The sequence below is a fragment of the Lissotriton vulgaris genome, chromosome 4_1 (genome assembly GCF_964263255.1).
Source record: "Lissotriton vulgaris chromosome 4_1, aLisVul1.2, whole genome shotgun sequence".
NCBI classification, from domain to species: domain Eukaryota; kingdom Metazoa; phylum Chordata; class Amphibia; order Caudata; family Salamandridae; genus Lissotriton; species Lissotriton vulgaris.
The window spans coordinates 151,304,377-151,325,976 of record NC_141691.1 but is presented as its reverse complement, the minus strand read 5'-3'; positions in this window follow the sequence as shown (position 1 = coordinate 151,325,976).

The following is a 21,600-nucleotide window of genomic DNA, read 5'->3' as shown; positions in this document are numbered from 1 at the left end:
CAATGCTTGCGCTGGGTGGGGTCACTGGTGCTGCACCTGCTGCAGAAGTTTTTTGTGCAAGCGGAAGGTGACGCATTGTTCAATCCTGGAGAGGTCACTTCCGTCCTTCTATTTGCTGAGGTTGTTGAAATGAATGCCACTTCTTAATAACACCTGCCAAACGCAGCCGTATAAAGCACGGTTGCACAAGACATAATGTGTGGTTATATATATATACCATTACAATAGCATCTGCTTCTACGGAACGGTAACAAGGAGCATGTTTCTTTTTCTATTAGGTTAATGTATGTCGTGCAGCAATCAAGCTTGGGGAGGCTTGGAGAACAGTTTATTGCATGGGACCTTTCATGGAAATGGTAAGTAAAAGTTTTTGTTTGAAACTGAAGCACTTGCACCTCTCTCACTCCCAAAATGGCTGACCCTATAATGTGTAGGAAGTTTGCTACGAATGCTCTTTGAGCAACGCTTTTCAAAAGAACTAAATTTCAGTGAACTTGTCAACATCATAAACACCAACTTTCATATTTAATGTACAAAGTGATATTTGGTGCAGGTAATCCATGCAGATTGCATTGAGCAAATAGAGGTGACAGATCTCTCTATCGATACAGGTCAAACGTTTTTATTTAACTTGTCCTGGACTAGTTGGAAAAATGCTCCGATAGTAACTGATTTGTAAATGGATATCTTAAATAGCAAATTCACAACATAGAGATAAAGGTACTGAATTGCAATAAAGAGGCCAAAGATGGAATGGGAATTCGAAAGATAGTAAGAATGGATAAGCAACCGCAAGAAGATTGACGTCTTCCATCGTCTATTAGAAACAAATTCAAGGGGTGTTCACGATTCTACCTACTTTCTGCTCTCTGGGGCCCATTAGAATATCGGGCAGATCGCCACCACCCGCATGGCGGTGGCGATCTGCCCGAATTTCTCTCCCGACCGCATGCCCTTTCCCCCCGCCATATTACTATGGTGGGGGGACCCCGGTGGACGGAAAGACCGTCCACCGGCATTCCGCCCGGTCGATGAGTCGACCGGGCGGAAAAGCTTCCACTATTGTGGCGGTGTCTGTTAGACACCACCATCCATATCAGGATGCATGCGGGTATTTGCCTTTCCGTGGTGGCAACGCCGCCACGGAAAGGCATGCCGTCTTTTACATTGGGGCCCCGTAGCGGGACCCCAGGGAATCAGGGGGATGGGGGTGCACATGGGGGGTACCCCCTGTATTGTCATGGACATGGTGGCAGGCACCTCACGGTGCCTGTCACCTTGTGCATGACAATGCACGCAGTGCATTCCCAGCATTGTGGCGTGCAAGGCTGTGAGCACCGCCCGCCAGAATGCTGGGAATGGAGGATGCCACCGCCATGAATGAATGAATGAATGAAACGAGATTTATATCGCGCAACTTAGCCCCAGAGGGCATCAAGGCGCCTGGCGGTGGTGGCGGTGGCGTCCTAATCGCCAGTGCAGGACTGCCACACCACTGGCGGTCGGTCCCAGCACCGCTAAGGTGGTGGCCGACCGTATTTTCGTCCGCCCGCCATCCTAATGGCCCCCTCTGTGTCCAATAGGCTGTATGAATAGATATCCTTATGTTGGTTGGCCTGTGTGCATGACTGCTTGCACTCTGTTGGTCTGCAAACCTGGTACTCATGTATCCTTTGCCCCGTGTGTCGGGGTAGCTCTAGGTAAGGGGCGGGTAAACGCATGTGTGCTATCTCTTTCCCTATTCCTCCGTCAGTCTGTCCATCCTTCTGTCTGTTCCCATGTCCCTTTAAGTGGTGCCTGTCAATGTGTTTCTAGACTTGTCTTTGTTTGGTACTGTATGAGTATTTTTTTGTGTGTGTTTCCCAGTTTTGGTCATTTACATGAAGCTTGTATGTTGTTCTGTGTGCCAGGGTGGCTGCAATCTGCCAGTCTGCACGACTGGATGTCTGTAGTCATGCACCCGTGCATGCAGGAGTGCCTCTAGGTGTGTTGCTCTGTCTTCATATGTGCATGTAGCTATGATGTATGTGTGAATACGCATCCCATAGGAAGCTAGGGCCCGATTCACAAAAGTAATCTTTACTACTCCTAAACTGAGACAAAATCCTAACTTTACGACTTTCGGTTTCAAAAAAGGCATTTGGGAGTAGTCAAGTTAGGATTCCTAACTTACTCCTCGTAAATGCCTTTTGCGAATTCCAAAAGCCGTAAGTTTAGGATTTTTTCTCAGATAACTTTTGTGAATCGGGCCCATAGTCTTTGCAGTCCGGGTTGGTTTTGTAGCGCCTCTGGCTAGTGACGTCAGAGTCACCATATCCATTGGAGGTGACGTCAGAGCCACCATTTCCATTAGCGGTGGTTCCGGGAAACAGATTCTCACTGGAATGAGGCAATGTTGCAAACACTGTCCGGCAGCTCTTACTGGGTTTAACGAGAACGGCCATAAAGTGAAGTGGAAAATCTGACGAGAGATATTCGTCTAAAATTAGACCGTGCCTAGCAATTATAAAGCCAACAAAGGTTCATTTCGAGGCTGGGAACAGAAATAAAATAAAACCATCAGAACCCATACAAACTGTAAACCAAGTAGAATATATCTCCACGGTGAAGAAGAAAGCACCTTACACAATCGAGTAATAATGACTAGTTTGAGGCAAAGTAAAATATATGTATGAGTTGTTAGTTCTTAAGACACATTTAAATGGAAACAAAACCAACAAACCGCTTACCCAAAATATAGACATCATACGTGAGAGCGCCCTTAAATAAAATATCACTTTAAGCTGCAGTCGGCTATAAAGTGTTACTTAAGTCCTTGGCATTAAAATAAAATAAAGATAGAAATAAATAAAAAAATATTACAAACTTAATGGCTTACTATGAATACGTGCTCCTGGGTCTTTTCAAGTTGCGTGTATTAAGCTTATTAGCAGAGTGTGATGGAGCAGTTCCAGGGCAGAAGAGGCAGTATTGGTTAAAAAGGCAGCAAAAATAGTGTTCAACATTTAGCAAAAACAGTTGTTGAGCTGATTGTGCTTCTATCCAGTTTACACCAATTTGGCGTCCTGTCACTTTTTTGTTATTTTTTACCTTTCCTTGGTACATCAGAAGTTATGCCTGGTTAGGTGATTCTCTGATTTTTGCCCTTCCCATTTCTTGTGTTTCTGCTGTCTAACATCATAGGTTGCAGAGACTTTCGCCCAGTGGCGGTTGGTGTCACACAATCATGGGAGGGCGGTAAGAAAATTTTATTAAACAAATAAAAAATAAAAGTTTCACTTGCTTTGTCCCGCAGAGCGTCTCCGAGCTTCTCCAGTCCCTGTTTCCAGACTCCTCCGAGCACGAGGTGAAGTCACACACCAAACTACCTTATTCAATCCAGACACTGCTCTCATGCTGTTAAGCAGCATGAGTAAAGCATCTAGATTGGCTGGAGCTGGCTGGCTCAGTCTCCAAAAGACAGTGGAGCCCTGTACCTGCTCTCCAACCCAGCTGTTGAATTGAGCATGTCATGCTGGCCATGGTAAGATAGCCGGCCAAACCTACAGTTGCACTTCAAACTGAAGTGGCCACTCCTCAGCAGCAATGACACACTGGCCACGCCCCCACACTCTGTTCGGCAGAGAGTAAAAAATAAAATTATTTTCAAACTTTCTGCAGCACTATGGAAAGGGCGATGCTCCTCCACTCCTATGGAAGAACCGCTGCTGCTTTCACCTGACTGTGCTCCTGCTAACCCTCCTGATTCTGTGGCTGTTTCTGAAGAACTCTCCTAGGTCAACAGATACCATACTGTTCAGTTCTCTGGTTATATCCTGGCAGCTGTGGAGCTAGTCCTTTTGCTGCTAAACCACAATCCTTTGATGGGCACTTGACTAAGGGGCCGATTATGATGTCATTCAGAAAGGCTCTGAATGGGATTCGGTATTGCAGAATCCGATTGGGAACTCTTGTTTCCGAACAAATCCTACATATTTCTCAACGACCAATTACGATGCTCAGAAACCATTCAGGTAGCCCAAATTGGTTCCGAAAGGCATTCAGACAGCCGAGCCTTTTGGAGCCATATGGTAAAGCTCTATCGACACGTTTTCCAAACGAGCGAGTAAAATGACCGATTTAGACCGCTGTTCCGATTCGGTCTGCCCGACTACGTTTATGCTCTCACAGCCTGGACATGGAATCCCTGGCAGACAGAGACTTTCATGAAACCCAATGTCTCCTTCACATTCTGCTTAGTCACAAGCCCCACCTCACGCAGCCCGTGGGGAACAAGCATTACATCGGATTTTAGGAGCTAGACTACACCCGGTCCCCTTAAAAGAATTACATTCATCCTGGAAAGCACGACTGGGCATTCCGGAGTGTTGTCTTTGTAATTTCAAAAGAGGGTCCCTAGCACATATTTTATTTTGCCATCCTGCCTTGCTGCAAGTTCGCAATATACACCTTAGACCTATTCTTCTCCAACCGGCCACCCGTACAGGAAAGGAGGATGTCCAACAGCTCTATTCTTTGGACATTGTGAAGTACATGGCCAATTTTGGGAAATTTGTATACCATACTCGCACACTATTGAAGGACAAGTTTTCAAAGGCTGAGTGTGACAAACAGCCCGAATGCTACCTCCACATCAGGGTCACTGCCCCGGAGGTCCGGCCACTACTGAACACATGACTCTTCATGGGACTTTTCAAGCCTTACGCCTTTCCCGACGCTCTATGTTTTAAACAAAATATAAAAACATCACGACTACATCATCCGTGCATATATCACTTTGACGGTTCAGTCTCTAACATTACAAAGTTTTTTTTTAAACTAGAACTGATTTTAACAATGTCCTGCACTTTTTTTGCCAAACGTTTTCAATGTTGTATATTGTAATGGATTTAAGTAACCACACAAATAAAATCATTCATTCCATTCATTCATTCATACCATTACAACGCATGCCTTTACCACGCATTCATGCATAAGGTAAGTGTTCAACTGCGTTTGAATGTGTTTATTTGTTTGTTATTTTAATAATTGTTGTAATATTTTAAAATAAGTATTTCATTAGTTATTTCTAAATATTTTTAAGTGTATTGTATTTAAAAAATGATTTTTGCATAACCTTTCAGGTTTGGGGTGTGAAGTATTTAGGAGTATTGAGTGCTGAATATGATTAATATTCAGGTATTCATTTTTAAATTAAATAAAATAAGAGGTACTTCAATTTTAATAGTTGTAATTAAAAAAAAAATGAAACACAACCTTTAAGCTACGGTGTGTGAGGAATTTGGGGGTTAAGGTTTGGGAAGGGTATTAATACTCAGGTATTCATTTTAATACCTGAGAATTAAGTTCTTTAGAGAATTAAAAAATATTATGTAATATTTCTTAATGAAATAGTATACATTAAGGAAGGGTTTCTATCCTAACCGTTAAGGCACACGTTGTAAGGGATTTAGGGATTATGGGTGGGGAAGTATATTCATTCTCAGGTATTAATTTTAATACCTGGGTATTAATTTAGTTCCAGAATGAATACATATAATTAAATTGTTTTATTAAAAAAAATAATGTAAAATAAGAAAGGGGTGGTAATCTAACCCTTCAGGCACATCACTTGATTGTGTTTTCTTCATGGTCGCGGTGATGAGTTCGACGGTAGCGGGGTCCCAGGACGTGATGGTCGGCTTATCGGCGGCAGTGGGTAGGTGATCTTCAGATGGAAGTAGGAACTGAGCTTGTCGCAGAGTTCCTGGGAAGGAGTGACATCCGTGACTTCACAGGAGGGTTTTGCGAACTGCTGTGGGCTTGTGTGCTGTATGATGTTGAACAGTTCCTTGGCGATGGTCATGTTGTTCTGGACTTTGTCTTATGAAGGTCCTTTTGTTGTCCCTTGTGCACAGGTGGTATTTCTTCAGGGCACTTTGGTGGTTGTTCCGTGCTTCCGTGGTTTTCTGGTTTCGCCAGGCTTTCTCTAGGCGTCGGCAGAAGCGTCTGGCGTCTTGAAGTTCTGTAGTCAACCAGGCGGCCTTTAGAGGGTGTTGTTTGGTGGGATGGCAGGGGTTTGCAAGCTTATTGGCGCAGCAGGAAACCCAGTGGTGATATTCCATGGCTGCGTAGTTAGTGTCGGTTGTGGCGCTGGAGGGGTTTTGACGGAGGGTGGTGTTGAGGTCTTCCTCTGTGACCTTGCTCCAGTTCCGTCGTGGCGGGTGTGAGGGGTGATTGGGTACGGTGGTGGTGTTGAAGGTGAAGTGGACGCAGTGGTCGTCCGTCCAGGGGGGCTGAGTGGTGTGGCTGAAATTGATATTAGTTCCTCCCGCGAAGATGGGGTCGAAGGTGTGACCTGCCTTGTGAGTGGGCGTGTTGACAAGCTGCTTCAGTACTATGTTGGTGAGGTTGTCGAGGAGAGTGGTGAAGTCGGGGTTGTTGCAGTTGTCGAGGTGGAAGTTCAGGTCCCCGAGTAGAATGTAGTTCATAGAGGTGATGGCGTGGGGTTCGGCGAGTTCGGTGACAGTAGTAGCGTGCTGGGTGCGAGGTCCTGGCGGTTTATAGATGAGGGGGCCGCATAGCGTGGTCCTGGGGCTGGTCTGGATCTGGAAGTGGAGGTGTTCTGTGTTGGAGTGGGGGTCACTCATGCTGAAAGTAGAGAGTCGTAGGGGGTCTTGTGAGCGATGGCGAGTTATCCTCCTGGTCGATGCGTGCAGTCGTTTCTCTGGATCTTGTAGCCGCCGGGGATGACCATGGCAATGTCGGGGCTGGAGGTGGCGTTAGTCCAGGTTTCCGTAAAGAAGGCGATGTCGGGCAAAAGGGTATCGATCATGTCCCAGATTTCTACGGGTTGTCGGTGCAGGGAGCGCACTTTGAGATGCAAGTAGGTTTTCGGTGGTGCATGCATCAGGCGGGGCAATGGCAGTTGTGAGAGCTTTGTCGATAGTGAATCAGGGTTTGCACAAGCACTGCCCATGGGTGTTGTTCGGCGAGGGTCTTGCGCAGTCAGCGTGTCTTCCGAATTGCGTGCGTGGAGGGTGGTTGAGTCGTAGCTGTGGGGCATAGGAGACCCAGGGTTGCAGACAGGCTTGCCTTAGGCACGCCAGCGGAGCGCCAGTAGTGCGACCGCACAGCAGTGGCCATTAAGTAGGGGAAAGGGGTGGGAGCAGAGGTAGGGAGGCGGGAGCGGGCTGATTAGGGGGGGCGGGACACAAAGGCAGCAGCGGCGGGAAGAAGAGAACAGTAAGCGAGAGGAAAATAAAATAAAATGCCACAGTAGTACAGTCAATAACAACCACAGAAGTACAGTAATGCAATTGGCAACAGTGAGGAATTAAAGTAAAGAGAGCGAAGACACTGGGTAATTACCAGAAGTCAAGCAAGGCGAGCCTGAGGCGCAGTGTTGGGCTGCTGACTCGAACCCTGTTCAGAGGAAGGGCTCTGTGTTGGTGCGGTGGGTAGTGAGGCGGAGCTGCTGGAGAGAGCGCTGGCCTTGGACCGGAGGTCAAGGTTTCACGCCTATACAAAGTGCCAAACAGATGACTATGATCCTTTGCACCAACTGAACTGGTGATAGGACACAGAATTAGCCATATTCGCTGCTCTCTGCCTCATACACTCACACTTTGCCCACCTCACAACTTGCACAGATTTTCATTTGTCTAAACTATTCTCTCAAACACACAGTCTTTTACTTATTCACACTCACCATCACCTTCACACTCACCCTCACCATCACTTTTACTCTCATCCTCACCCTCACCATGCCCCAGAGGAAGCAGCCGCATTTTACAGAGAAGAAGTTGGAAGTGCTTGTAGATGAAATAGTCAGAGTAGAGCCACAGTTAATTGGGAACCTAGTGCAACAGACCACCCTGTCCCAGAGAAATAGGATGTGGGACAGGATAGTCAACAAGGTGAACGCTCAAGCACCTGTCCTGCGCACAATGAATGATATCAGAAACAGGTACTATGATGTGCGAAGGAGGGTAAAAAAACTGCTGGCCAGAGAACATGCCCAAAGCCAACAGACTATCAGTGGCTCTCCTGCACCACCTGTGCGCTTTACTTCCTGGGAGTGGAAGGTGCATGCCATCCTTCCACCAGAGGGCGTCTATGGAATAGCAGGAGTACCTACTCAATATTCCACTAATGTTACCTATTACACATCCACAGATATCACTGTAAGGATACAGTGATACAAATGACTGTTACCAAGGTTATAAAAAATCTAGAGTAAATGAGCATGTTCCTACCATGTACATACTTCTTACAAACTAACAGCAAGGTTTTGTGCTCCAAACACCAGTCACCACCATCAGCCGTCTTGCCAGCACAGTTTCACTCACTCCCAGGACAGCAGAGTCACAGGAAGGATAGTTGAGATGGCTGGAAAGGTGGGTGTGGGTACAGGCCCGAATTTACCTGTAGTCACAGCTAGCACCCCTCCTCCTATACAACCCAATAAGAACGCATAGAACTATGCTTTCCTCACAGTGAGTGGAAAAGTACTGGCAAGATGGCTGACACAGGGGACTGTTGTGAGGAGCACAAGGCCCTGTTGGGAGTTGTGGACAAACAGGCACCAGTCATCAGTGTCAGACATCTTGAAGTGCATTCCCACTCACTCTCAGGGAAGCAGAGTTACAAGCAGGCTTTTGGTGCTGGGTGGTAAGGTGTGTGTGGGGCAAGGCCTGATGGGAATTTTAGCCATTGCAAATACTCATCCTCACACCCAGGCCAAAGAACTCCTCTGGGCCCATGCTTACCACACAGTGAGTGGCAATGTGCTGCCAAGATGGCTGACACTTCTGCATAATGTCTGGAGCAGAAGGCATTGATGGGTGTTGCAGTCAAGTCAAACAACAGGCACCTGTGTCACATATCTTAAATGTACATTTCTACTCACTGGCAGGTAAGCATGGTTTATGGTGGCCTATTTGGGCTAGGTAGGAGGATGAGTGTTAGCCCAGGTTATATCTCCCAGCCGGCCCTGTCCTAAACACACTCTTCTCACCCAGCACAAACAGCACACCTGGAACTCTGCTTACCTGACACTGAGTGGAAATGTACTGACAATATGGATGACACTGGAGAAGGCCCTGTTGGCAGTTGTGGTAAAATCAGACACCAGTGCCCAGTGTTATGCATCCTGCTATTACATTTGGAAACACAGTGGGTTAGCTTAGTTCCTGTTGGGCTGTTTGTTTGTGCTTGGAGTGAAGATGTATGTTGGACAGGGCCTGATGTGAGTTGTAGCCTTTTTAAATACTCCTCCTCCCACCCAGACCAGCTACCTCCTCTGAGACAATGGGTAACTGGCTGTGAGGGGAAGTGTACTAGCAAGGAGGCTGACACTGCTGGATGATGTTAAACTTGAAGGCAACTCCCAACAAGGCCTTGTGCGCCAACCACCATGCAACAGTGTCAACCATCTTGCTAGTGCACTTCCATTCACTGTCAGCCATAGGCCCAGATTAACTGGTTGCTATGGGTGGGGATAGGAGGGTTTGATATTACTATAACTACCTTTAGGCTCTGTCCACACAGCTTCCCAACCAGCACAAACAGACCACATGGAACTATGGTTTCCTGTAAGTGAGTGGGAAGGGTATTGTGAAGATGTATGACACTGGTGCCTGTTGTCATAGTTGACCACAACTCCCACCATGGCCTTGTCCTCCAAACGCCATTGTGTTCCAAACACCATGCACTAGTGTTAGCTATCTTGCCAGTACATGTCCATTCTCTCTCAGGGACTGCATAGTCCCAGGTGTGCTGTTTGGGCTGGCTGGAAAGGTGTGTGGAGGACAGGGCATGATGGGAGTTGAAGTCAGTGCACATACACCTCCTCTGACCCAGTCCAACAAGCCCACCAGGAGCCTTGCTTACCTGATAGTGAGTATTAATGTTTCAACAAAATGCCTGATACCAGGGAATGGTTTTTGGAGCACAAGACCCTGATGTGATTAGCTTTCAACTTCACACCATGCAGCAATGTCAGCTAACTTGCTATCCCGCTCACTCTCAATGTGAGATACGCATAGGCACAGAGGAGATAGCTATGCTGGGTGGGAGGAGGAGTATTTGTTGTCGATAACCACCATGCCTGGGCCCCCACACACATTCCCACCCATCCCAAAAAGCCCACCAGGAAATCCACTCTCCTGAGAGCGATTGGAAATGTACTGGCAAGATGGCTGACACTGGGCACTGGTATGAGGCGGACAAGGCACTGATGGGAGGTGGTCTAAAGGTAGACCACTTTCCCCAGTGTTAGACATCTTGCAAGTACATTGCCACTCAATGTTAGGAAAGCATACTTCAAGGTTGGATGATTGGGCTGGGTGGGAAGGTGTATGTAGGACTGACCCTGTTGGGAGTCGGAATAACAGCAAACACTCATCCGTACACATAGCACAACCACTTCATCAGGGGGTATGTCTCCCTCACAGTGGGCTCGTGTGTACTACCAAGATGTCAGACTCTGTGGACTGATGTCTGAAACTATCACAACTAACGTATTTGCCTCTGTGCTATGAACATCAGCCACCAGCGAAAAACATCTTGCAATTACACTTACCAGCATTGTCTAGACAACACATTTCTTGGTGGGGCTGGGTGGGAGGAGGGGTGTAAGTTTCACAATTAGAACACAAGCACTCAAACCTCTGTTCATCAAAGTTCTTTGCCACAAAATGGCAGAAAGCAGAGTTTAGGATCTCATCTGTCTATGATGTCAATGGACCAAATACATGATCTGCGTATGCACAAAGCTAAGCGGCAGCACATTTTGATACTCACAGCCATTCACATGTGTATAATGAGATGAAAACAATAAGCACCTCACTCACTCACACCAATACAAAAAATATCTGGAAAAAATGCCAGACTGTGAGTGTGTAGCCAGCCACAACAATGTGACAGCTAAAGACATGCACTAAGCCCAGTACACAGGTCTAAAAAATAACTACATTGGGAGAAAAAGAGTAAGTATGTCACTGTGAAAGTACATATGTAGAAAACAGCAACACACCTGTGGCATTCACAGAGTGTCACAAACCAGTCAATGTCTATGGACATGTAATGTGAAATAAACACAACATGCCCATTTATGCACATAGATGGACATGCTCATTATTCTCCATCCTGTCTGAATTACATTGACCCCCCAAAACATAGGCCATCATCATGGATGAAGGAGGCCAATCTATGTACATTAACTCATCATTAGGTTCAGTAGCCTATGTAATGTCTATGATTTGAGGGACTGTGGACATTCACATCAATCACTGTGTCTTTTATTTTCCCACAGGGAAAGCTGGGAACACCTCTGGAACCAACCAGGAGAGCCAGTCCCAGACTCTGATTGACCATTAGCTCTCCAGCAGTGAGGTCTCTCAACAATATTCGGACAACGAGGAACGCCCTGGCCCATCAGGTTTGGGTAACCCCACAGCACCAGCAGCGGCTACATCTGCATCCTCTGTGACCACTCCTGCCTCAGCTGACTACACCCAGCTGACCCCTACCCTCGCGTGCACAGCAGCCCAGGACACAACCAACAGCACAGCAACACAGGGCTCGCTGGAGTTGCCAGACAACAACATCCCTGTCAACGAGGAAGGAGGATCAGTGTTGACTGTGCCAACAACAACTGGTTCTGCTCGAGTGGGTAGTGGTGGTGGGAGGGGCCGTGGGGACCTGTACCATCATGCAATTGGTGCTGCTGATGAGGAGAATCTAAACCTCACCAGGATCCTCAACGCATATGAGGATTCCCAAGGAGATTTTGGCCAGGTCGTTGGGATCCTCCGGACCATTCAACAGCAGCAGGGAGCCTAAAATGAAAAACTGGGCATGTTCATGGCCAAAATTGATGACATGACTGCGGTGCACAGGGACATTGTCATCTGCCTCCACCAGATTGCTAACAACACGTCCACACCTCCCTGTGTGCCCACAACATCCAGTGAAACAACATCTGCACAAGCCACAGGGAAGAATGTTGACTCTGGCGGAGAGTCTCCTGCACCGCTGCTGCCTGCACCTGAGGGCCCCCCAAACATGGGAAGGGTCATCCGAAGAAGAATACTTGAGAGACAGATGGCTACGCATCACTCCCAGGAAGCGACAACCTGCTCCTGATATCCTCCAATGTGTGCCAACCGTTCACTATGTTGACTGTCATTGAACTGTTCCACATTGGCTGGATGGTCTAAGTTGGACTTTGGACTCAAATAACTATCGATTTACATCTAATGACTTCATCTACAAACACTACCAGCTCCTCTCTGCACTTTGTTTTATATGTTTTATCGAGCTCTCCCCCATTCTGTGGTTTGTTATCATTACGCCATGCACTAAAATAAATCACTTAGCACAAAATTCTTGCTCTTGTCCTAACTTTAAATCCCAAATGTACATATTAAAATGACACAAAATCACAAAGAAGAAAGTGTCAACAACATTGGATAAGAAATCACTTCAGAAATGTTAACTACTGGCTTTGGAGCAAATGTAACCTGTCACAGCATGACAGACAGACACAACCAGGTTATCACACAACCCATAGTACATGGTACAGGTACAATTTAAGTCTAGTGTCTGCAAAGATATCACCATGTGCAAGCCCAAACAACAATCATTGTCAGCAAACCAGATCATCATGGAATATGGTTTGTTTTAGAATAACCTTTGGATGTGTGCAAAAGGACAAGGCAAACCTCAATGTGGAGCACAGGTCATGTCTACTGATACAACCTTGCACCTCAACCCAAAGTCAAATCACATCACACTGTAACACCATGCACACAAGTAAAAAGAAATGACCATCAGTTCAGAAGTAAGTGCATATCAGGGATTTCCACAACTTTTCAATGTTGGTGTATGGCACAGTATCATGGGTCTGGTGAGGTCACAACTCTGCAGTTAATATGACAAAGTGCCCTGTTAAGAATAAACATAGAACAGAGTCAGGAATTCAGGAATGATGTTGCTTAATGTTGCTAATTGTCTCAGCTAAAGCATACAAATATCAGTGTGAGCACAAGCTAGTATTGAGTGTAGCATTTTACATGTCCCCTGGAAAATGTGATTAAGCAACTCAGTACAAACCTCATGATGATTAACATACACTCAGCAGCATACATACACATTGGACAACAGCAAAACACAAACAAACATTTTTGGGTTGTGACCTCTCATTGAATACTTACATTTAGGTGAAGAAGTTGCAGACAAGTTGTCAAAAATCTGCAACATCATCCTCATCATCACTAGCATCATGTCCTAAGCCAGGATCCTCCCTTGCTGGCGGCTGTTCGTCTCCATTATCCAATATTAGTGACATTTCCTGTCCTGCCGGATTGCAAGGTTGTGGAGCATACATGATTCTGTGATAATCTAGCGCACCTCCAAGGGGCCATATTGTAGTGCACCTGTGCAAGACCAAATGTAAGCTCAACAACTCGCCTGGTACGACTCTTTGCCTCATTGAACTATATTTCTGCAGGGGTGACTGAGTTGCACAGAGATGTCAGCAACCAGGGGAGGCTGGGGTATCCAGAGTCACCTACATAGAACACAGAAAAAAGTTCAGTGGTCTGACAACAGAGCACTATCTGACATGCAATCAACATGCACTACAACATACAAATAAAACATCACCTACCAACAATCCAGGCACTATCACATTGCAGCTGAGACATCTTATGGAGGATGGCGCTGTTCCTTAGGATGTACGCATTATGCGCCGAGCCAGAGAAACGTGCACAGATATGGGAGATCAATATGTCCGCCTAACACACCACCTGGACATTGATGGCGTGGTAGTGCTTCCTGTTGCCGTAGACTGGTTCATTGACCTGTGCTAGTACCAAAGCAACATGGGTTCCATCAATTGCTCCAATGACGTGGGGTATATGTCCCACGGCGTAGAATTCGACCTTGAGGTCAAATAAGTCACCTGGTGTGGGAACTTGATGTACTGTTCCAGGCGATGGCGCAATGCCTCCAACACATCATGCAGGACAAGGCTGAATATCGTCTGTGACATTCCACCAGATTTGCCACAGTATACTGGAAAGAACTAGTGGCAAAGAAATGTAAGGCAGCCATAACCTTCACCTTGAGGGTCAGTGCAGTCGGATATGTGCGACCAGGCATCAAATCTGGTGTCAACTACTCCGCCAACTGTTCAATTATTGGCCTGGGGAAATGGTATTTTGAATTGTGTCATGTTCCTCCATGGTCTGCGGGTCAGGGAAGGGCCTGTATACTGGTGGTCATCTGCGATACCTGTGTGTAGAGTGTAAACACAATAGTTGGTAGATAGAAATATACAAGATAACATGCATCAATACAAACAGAGCATGAAATATGAGCACAAAATATAGTATATAACATTTGTAATACATCTTTAAATGAATACGGTTGATCTTAGATGCATATCACAGCACTATGACCTTTGCCAGATCTGTTACCATGGTATGGTCACACAGCAATTTGAATGCCATAGTGACAAATTCACTATTGTCTGTCATTTTTCATGTCAATCAAGCATCACATACTAAACAAATCAACACAAAATAAGCTGAGATATAGGTTTGTGAGAACAATTGCATGCTTGAAATATACCCACATAAGGATCAAGAAATGATAGAAATGTGGAACACCACATACATACAGCATCCCACTCTGAAAATGATGCACACTACTGTCCAGGATGGACACTGTCATGTTGTCAGTTCAGCATCACACATACAATTACATACACAAACCATTAATTATGTTGGAGTTGCATATATGATGCCTTCATACACTTGAGTCTGGGACAACAAAGATACAGTGGTAAATCACACAACAAACACATCATTTGTTTGGGTGCATATAGTCACGGTCTACTCATTCAAATGTAAATGCTTTAACCATGAATCACATACAAATACTTTATAGTCAGAAATCACACTAATTGCACACTGGGTCACAGACTCACCAAATGCCATGTACATGTTAATATATGGACTTGCACATACCCATGAATTTATTGTCACTGTGACCAAGCCTAGGAGGGTAAATGGAAAAATTATGAAAATTGTTGCTATTAGCCAAAACTTCAGTGTATCATGTGTCCCTCTAAGTTATATCCTCATGGGTGTGTGAGCTATTCATAGAAACGTCCATTTGAGCTTGAAAAACTTCCTACACGCATGTAATGCACAAAACATACAACAATCACAGATGTTACTGCCCTGCTGACTGATTATTCAAAGGACGCACTTGCCGCATGCAAACCCATTCGGTCACAGCCATTGGCTGAAATTTGATATGGTGAAAGATACGGGTGAATATTCAAAGGACGCTGCAGCCACATCCAACCCGATGAGGTCACAGCCATTTGCTGAAAGTCATTATGGTGATAGATGCGGGTGAGTATTCAAAGGAAGCGGTAACCGCATCCGAACCAATATGGTTGAGGCATTGGATATTGGTTGTTATTGTGACAGACGTGCGTTGCAATTCCTATCATCATTGCATGGCAACTGACTCAGTAACCTCCCATCACCAATGTATCAAAGTCACTTGCGGTCCAATGATGATTTTTTGAACGCCGCAGTAGGCGTGTCATTTGCAAGCAATGTAATGCATTGGATCAATTCAGAAACTGCAACCAATGCCAACCTATCACTTTGGCAGCATGAATTTGAGACTGACTTTGCTGTTTAGATAAGTCTGTATGTTCCCTAGAGACTTCACTTGCCTGTACTAACTGCATCATTCCTGCACCTACCCATCTCTCCGCTGCTGTTACCACATCCTGTTAGAGCTACTATGGCACGGACACAGCCCAGGGCCCCAGCATTCACTAAGGAGGAGAACCAGACCCTGCTGGACACACTCCTGCCTATTTACAGCCAGCTGTTTGGCAACCCAGAGGAGCAGGTGAATGATTATTACAGTGCATTTTCATTGGACATGTGCTATGACCATGCACTACTAGCATTGGGAATCTCATTGGCAAGCATCTAAATTATGTTTTTGTAAGTTTAAAAGTGTGTAGGGAACTGTTCTGGGCAGGTACACTGCTGTAGAAGTGTGTGTAGTGGGGTAAACATCTTATCACTGTTCTTATGGGAATTGTCATTGAACACAGGACAACTGCACATAATGCCATATGCCTACCCCTTAGACATTGTTGCCAACCTGACCATGACCTTTGTGTCTGACTCAGAAACATGTTGCTTGTGAACTAATGGTCTGTCACCATGTCATCCTAACAGGTCAGCCCCCATGAGAAGACCATGATGTGGAGGACCATCGCGCTGCATGGGGTTGGACACTCGGTGCGTCTATCATTGCCGTCAGAGGTGGCAGGACCTTCGAGGCTGGACCAAGAAGATCGCAGAAGTCCAGCTGGGCTTGTCACAACCAGGCAAGAGAGGTGGGTGCCGAACCCTAACCCCCCACGTGCTCTGCATCCCAGCAGTAGTATTTCCTGACCTGAAAGGGCAGTTGAGAGCCCAACAGCAGCAAGGAGGGGGTGAGTATGTGCCTTTTCGCACATCTTTCTTTAACCATGCATGTTGTAATATCTTAGCCTGCTGGCCCTTTTGCAGGTCGTAAGTCAGCCAATCACACTGTTAACTTTTTAAATGATGCGTATGCAGCAGGATTATTAGATGCCTCGTTATGCCCCTTTCCTCAGGGACATGTGAGGAAGTTATGTTCAGGATAGTGATTGTAGTGCGATGCTCATGTGATCAGTACAAATTCAGTAAACATGTGTCAGAGGGTTAACCTTCAGCAGTAAAGTGATTGCTTGACATGTGCCTGCACATTGACCAATGTATGACCTGTTCTCAGTGTGGTTTCAACAAATCTGTGAAGTATGTTGTTATTGGAGCACTCAAATGTGAAAAGCGCATGCTATACATCCCAGCAGCAGGCGACGTCAATGTTGATGCCTTGGTGAGTTTTGCTTGGTAAGTGTGCCAATGTTAGGTCTCAGCTGTGGTGCTCAGTGTAATCAAATGTATCCCATGGGCCAATTACAGGGTGACTAACTCAGGTCGTCAGTCACACTGGCCTTTCATACGATTGGGTGTGAGAGTCCATTCTCTCCATTCAGAAGACTGACTCTGTAACGGGGACAACACATGCCATTCAGTGTCAAACACATGTGGTCACTGGTGAAAAATTGCTGCAATTGTAAGGTATGATGTCAGATACACGTTCACAACAGCTGACATGCGTGTAAATGCTCTTCACTATTCATACTTGATGTCTTTGTGAACCATCTGTTTGATGCATCACTGTCATATTGAGAGATGTCAAATGTGCACCAGTTTGGATTGAGTTAACAAAATGAGATGCTAAACAAGAGCTATCTAAGCTGTACAGAGTGTGTAATAAGTCTAAAAGAAGTGATAGACATTCAACCTTGGCCCATACAAATAGGGACTTGTGCAGTCTAGACAGGATTGGTACACAGTGTTGACTGGACTCATGATGAATATAGGTGCAGTACTAAAAGTTTGTACAGACAATGCACCCAGACGTGTCAGTGGCATTGTGTTCCACCTGAAACATTGGGAATATGCAGTCATCAGACTTGGAAGTGTGTAGACCATTTTTCACATCTGACAATGGTGAGCTGTTTACAATGTGCACAACATTCGGATTCATCTACATATCACTGTGCATAGATGATACAAGACAGTGTGTCACATGCCTCTCACCCTAGCTATGCCTACTACTTTGGAGTCTCCGCAACAAGAGTCAGTTTATCTGTGAAGATATGAGATGTTACCTATGTGTCAAGTACATACGGATGACTTATGTGAATCTTTTTTTTTTCTTGTTCAAGCGTCATCAGTGGCCGGTGGAAGAGGCAGTGCTATGGATGTGGTGGGAGCAGTTAGTCAGTCTGGGCCCAGTGATGAGTCAGAGGAAGAGGGACCCAGTGGCAGAGAGGGTGAGGGTGAAGGGAGCCTCACTGAAGGCAGCTATGCAACAACATCAGCAGGCTCTGAAGCAGATTGCAGCTCTAATGAAGACTCCCAGTAGGTTGTTTTGGCATCTCTTTTATAAATGACAATCTGTAGAACTTAAGGAGAGTAGGGTGGGTATGCAGTGATATGTGAATGACTGAGGACATATCCATTGAGCAATGTGAGGGGCATATTCTCAAGGACTTATCGCCGAGTTATCAGCACTTTAGCGCAGCAAAAGTGGCGGAAGAATTATCGCCCCATTCTCAAGCTGGTGCAAACTGACGATATCTGCAGTTTTCCAGCAATAGCTTCCCCAAAAAACATCGCCACAGATGAGAGCGACAACAAACGCTAATGATATGCAGAGTAGGCGTTCCTGTGCAAAAAAACACAAAATCACCACTTCGCGATATTCTCAATGACCAGCCAGATCTGCGATGCGATCCAAAAATAGGTGATAAGGTGCGTTAGCAGAAGGGTTTAAGACCTGCCTTTTACTATTGTAAAGCAGGACGACTACCTGCAGTATGAAAGGGAGCCCAGCCCAGAGCCACATCTGAAGACCAACACATGTCATGGAGATACTGATCATGCCGCTCGGAGACCCAAAAGGGCAACACACTTGGCCACCACCCCCAGGACACCCCCCGGACCACACCCCCCCTTGACTACCACAGAGGCAGCGCAGAACAGGACAGCGGACGTTCCAAAAATGGCATGGCTACTCAGCCACACAATAGTAGAGGAGAGGTGGGAACCAAGTTTGTGTGAAGGAGGCAAGACACCCATGAATAAGAATGCACACAATGCCAAGTGTGGCGGTGATGTGCTGGACAGACCTCAGTATGCAGAGCAAAGGCCTATCTTTGTGGACGTATACTGCTGGTGTTTGTAGTGTTGTGGACAGTGGAGCAACCATGTTACCTCAGGCAGGGGGGAAGACCTTGCGCATGTAGCTGTATTGACCCCACCTGTAAGCGGAGTGGGCTGGTCCGGCGTACGCCAGTCCATCGTAGGAGTGTGAATAAATAGAACGGGGCTTTGGGTGTGGTGCACTTCCGGGATGGCCAACGCATCTGTCAGGACAGCAACCCTCACCCTGCCACAAGACCGCTGCTGTGACACAGGCCCCCAGCAAACCCAACGGCACAGCACCACAGAGTTATGTCTGTGCTGACTACTGCCTTTGACACACACGGCGGTCAGCAGGGCTCGGAATTCAGATTGAGTCGCGATTGCAGATGGTGCAGCACAGCAGGCAAAAGACATTGCTCTCAGAGCGCCCCGCCCGGATGACGCATCATTGCTGAATGTGCACCCCCTGAGCTCCACAGATGCCACTAACTCTGTGCACCACAAGTCAACGCCACATGGCTGTGGGCCACTGCTGACTTCTGCATCCGGTCTACACTGCAGCTAGCAGGGGTTACACACATCCAATCCTTTCCTGACCTTCACGGACGATGCATCATCACAGGCTGTGCACCCGCTGAGCGCTTCATGTGCCACTAACTCTGTGCACCACAAGTAAATGCCTACGTGGCTGAGGGTCCCTGCTGACCTCTGCCTCCAGCCTACACTGCGGTTAGCGGGTTCACACACATCCAATCCATTCCTGACCTTCACGGATGACGCATCATCGCAGGCTGCACAGCCGCTGAGCGCCACAGGTGGCACAAATTCTGTGCACCACAACCCATGGACCCTTTATGATTGAGTTTCGTACTGCGGATGCAACAATGTCACCTCAGGAAGCGTGGAAGACCTGGGACGATAATGATGAAGATGAGGCAGGTGAAACACACCCCACTGCAGCTGCAACAGGGATATCCTGAAGGGACACAATCATTAACAATTTCTTCACATGAGCCCGCGCAGCTCTGGTGCCCCTACCTCAGTGCACCACAAGTCATGGCCCCTTCTGATTGAATATTGGGTGACCTTTGTACTTGCTCCGGCTACCTCCATGATGCTTCACAGTTGTTTGTGTTATGTTGGTGTTTTCTGTTTCCGCTTCAATAGTGATCACTGTTCAAGTTGTTGCCAGCACCAACCACTCCCTGAGGACGGGCTCACCCCACACCCACCCAGCACAGGCGTCACTGGATATGTGATCCTGGTAATAAAAAGGGGCTGGGCGCACGTGCCCGTAGCCAGTTCCACTACCTATACAAGTGTGTCCTTGTGGTCATTATGTATGAATGATGGCTCCGGGCCCTACCACATTACATTGTGCTGTGGACAGTGTATTCAACCATTTCACCTCAGGCAGTGGGTAAGAGCTTGGACATGTAGCTAAGTCTTCCCCACCAGTAAGCGACAATGTTGCAATGTTGCATACACCTGGAGGGTGGGCTCGCACGAACGGAGTAATGAAGGAGCGCAAGACCTCTCGGGTTCCTGGATCATACATGCCACGTGTTGTGTGTATCTGCATTGCCGCAGCATGAGCTAAATGCCCAGCTACATTAGCAGTGCCAGTTCAGTCAAGCATGTACTCTACATCTGTGTCTGCCCTATCCTTACCATAGGCCTACACTCACGTGGCCCACCACCTTCAACGGCCAACATTACAGTGTTGTTGTCAGGCTTGTGAACATGCACAGACCGGCATGATAATACTATGCCGTAGGAGTGCAAGTGATGCAATCGCGCAGCGCACATAAGTAAACGGGTTCGGGGGGAGGGAGAAGGGGCTGTGAGACAACGTAACACACAGTGATGCCGCTCATATGCCACATGCAAGACATGTCAAACATGAATCCCGAAGTCGCACCCAGCCCAAACTCCACCCCCAAAAAGACACATAACATTTCCTGAATGCAAGCAGATGACAAACTTACATTAGGGATGAGAGCTCCTTTGTTTGAACTATCAGGCGGGAGCACATCTGCACCTCCGACCTCGGAAATTCATGTGCCGGGCACCACCTGACAGATAACATAGCAGCTGATGACGACTCCCAAACTAAGCACAGCCCGACGAGAGAACAACGTATTAACACCCCACAGACAGAAGTCCTTGCTCAAAGTCATTTTGCATGGAATGGTCTTCACACTTACTCCCACACCATATCAGGCATACAACAGTTGCACACTAAAACAACTCATTGATCCAAGCTGTGGCATTTCATCCACAGATCTGGTGCAGGTCAGAACAGTGCCACTTCAACCAGAGCCACTGACGCAATGGCAGAACATCCCGGATACATGCACAAACCCTGTCACGTGCAACTGTACTATGCACCTATGCTGCATTTACTGTGGGCACTGCAATTGGCAGTGATGGGGATCAGTTACCTGCTAAGCTTCCGCCTTGCCAACGTCATCTGCTTTCAGCCTGTGTTGCATTGTCGATCGTGCATATTTGAATGGTGCATGGATGTCTTCCTATCCAACAGGATGGTAACTGAACTGGATTTTGACATGTGTGCGCGCGTCCTGTTGGCCCACTACCAGGAGTGTCACCATGATACTCGTTTATGGGATGCCTTGATACTTGGCATACATGCTGGCAGCTGCACCTGGGAGATTGCACAAATCTTTGTGTGCAGTGACCTCATTGAACCGCCCCCCTATTGGGCTGTAGTGCTAATTGGTGAAAGGGGTGGACGTAGCACATCTGT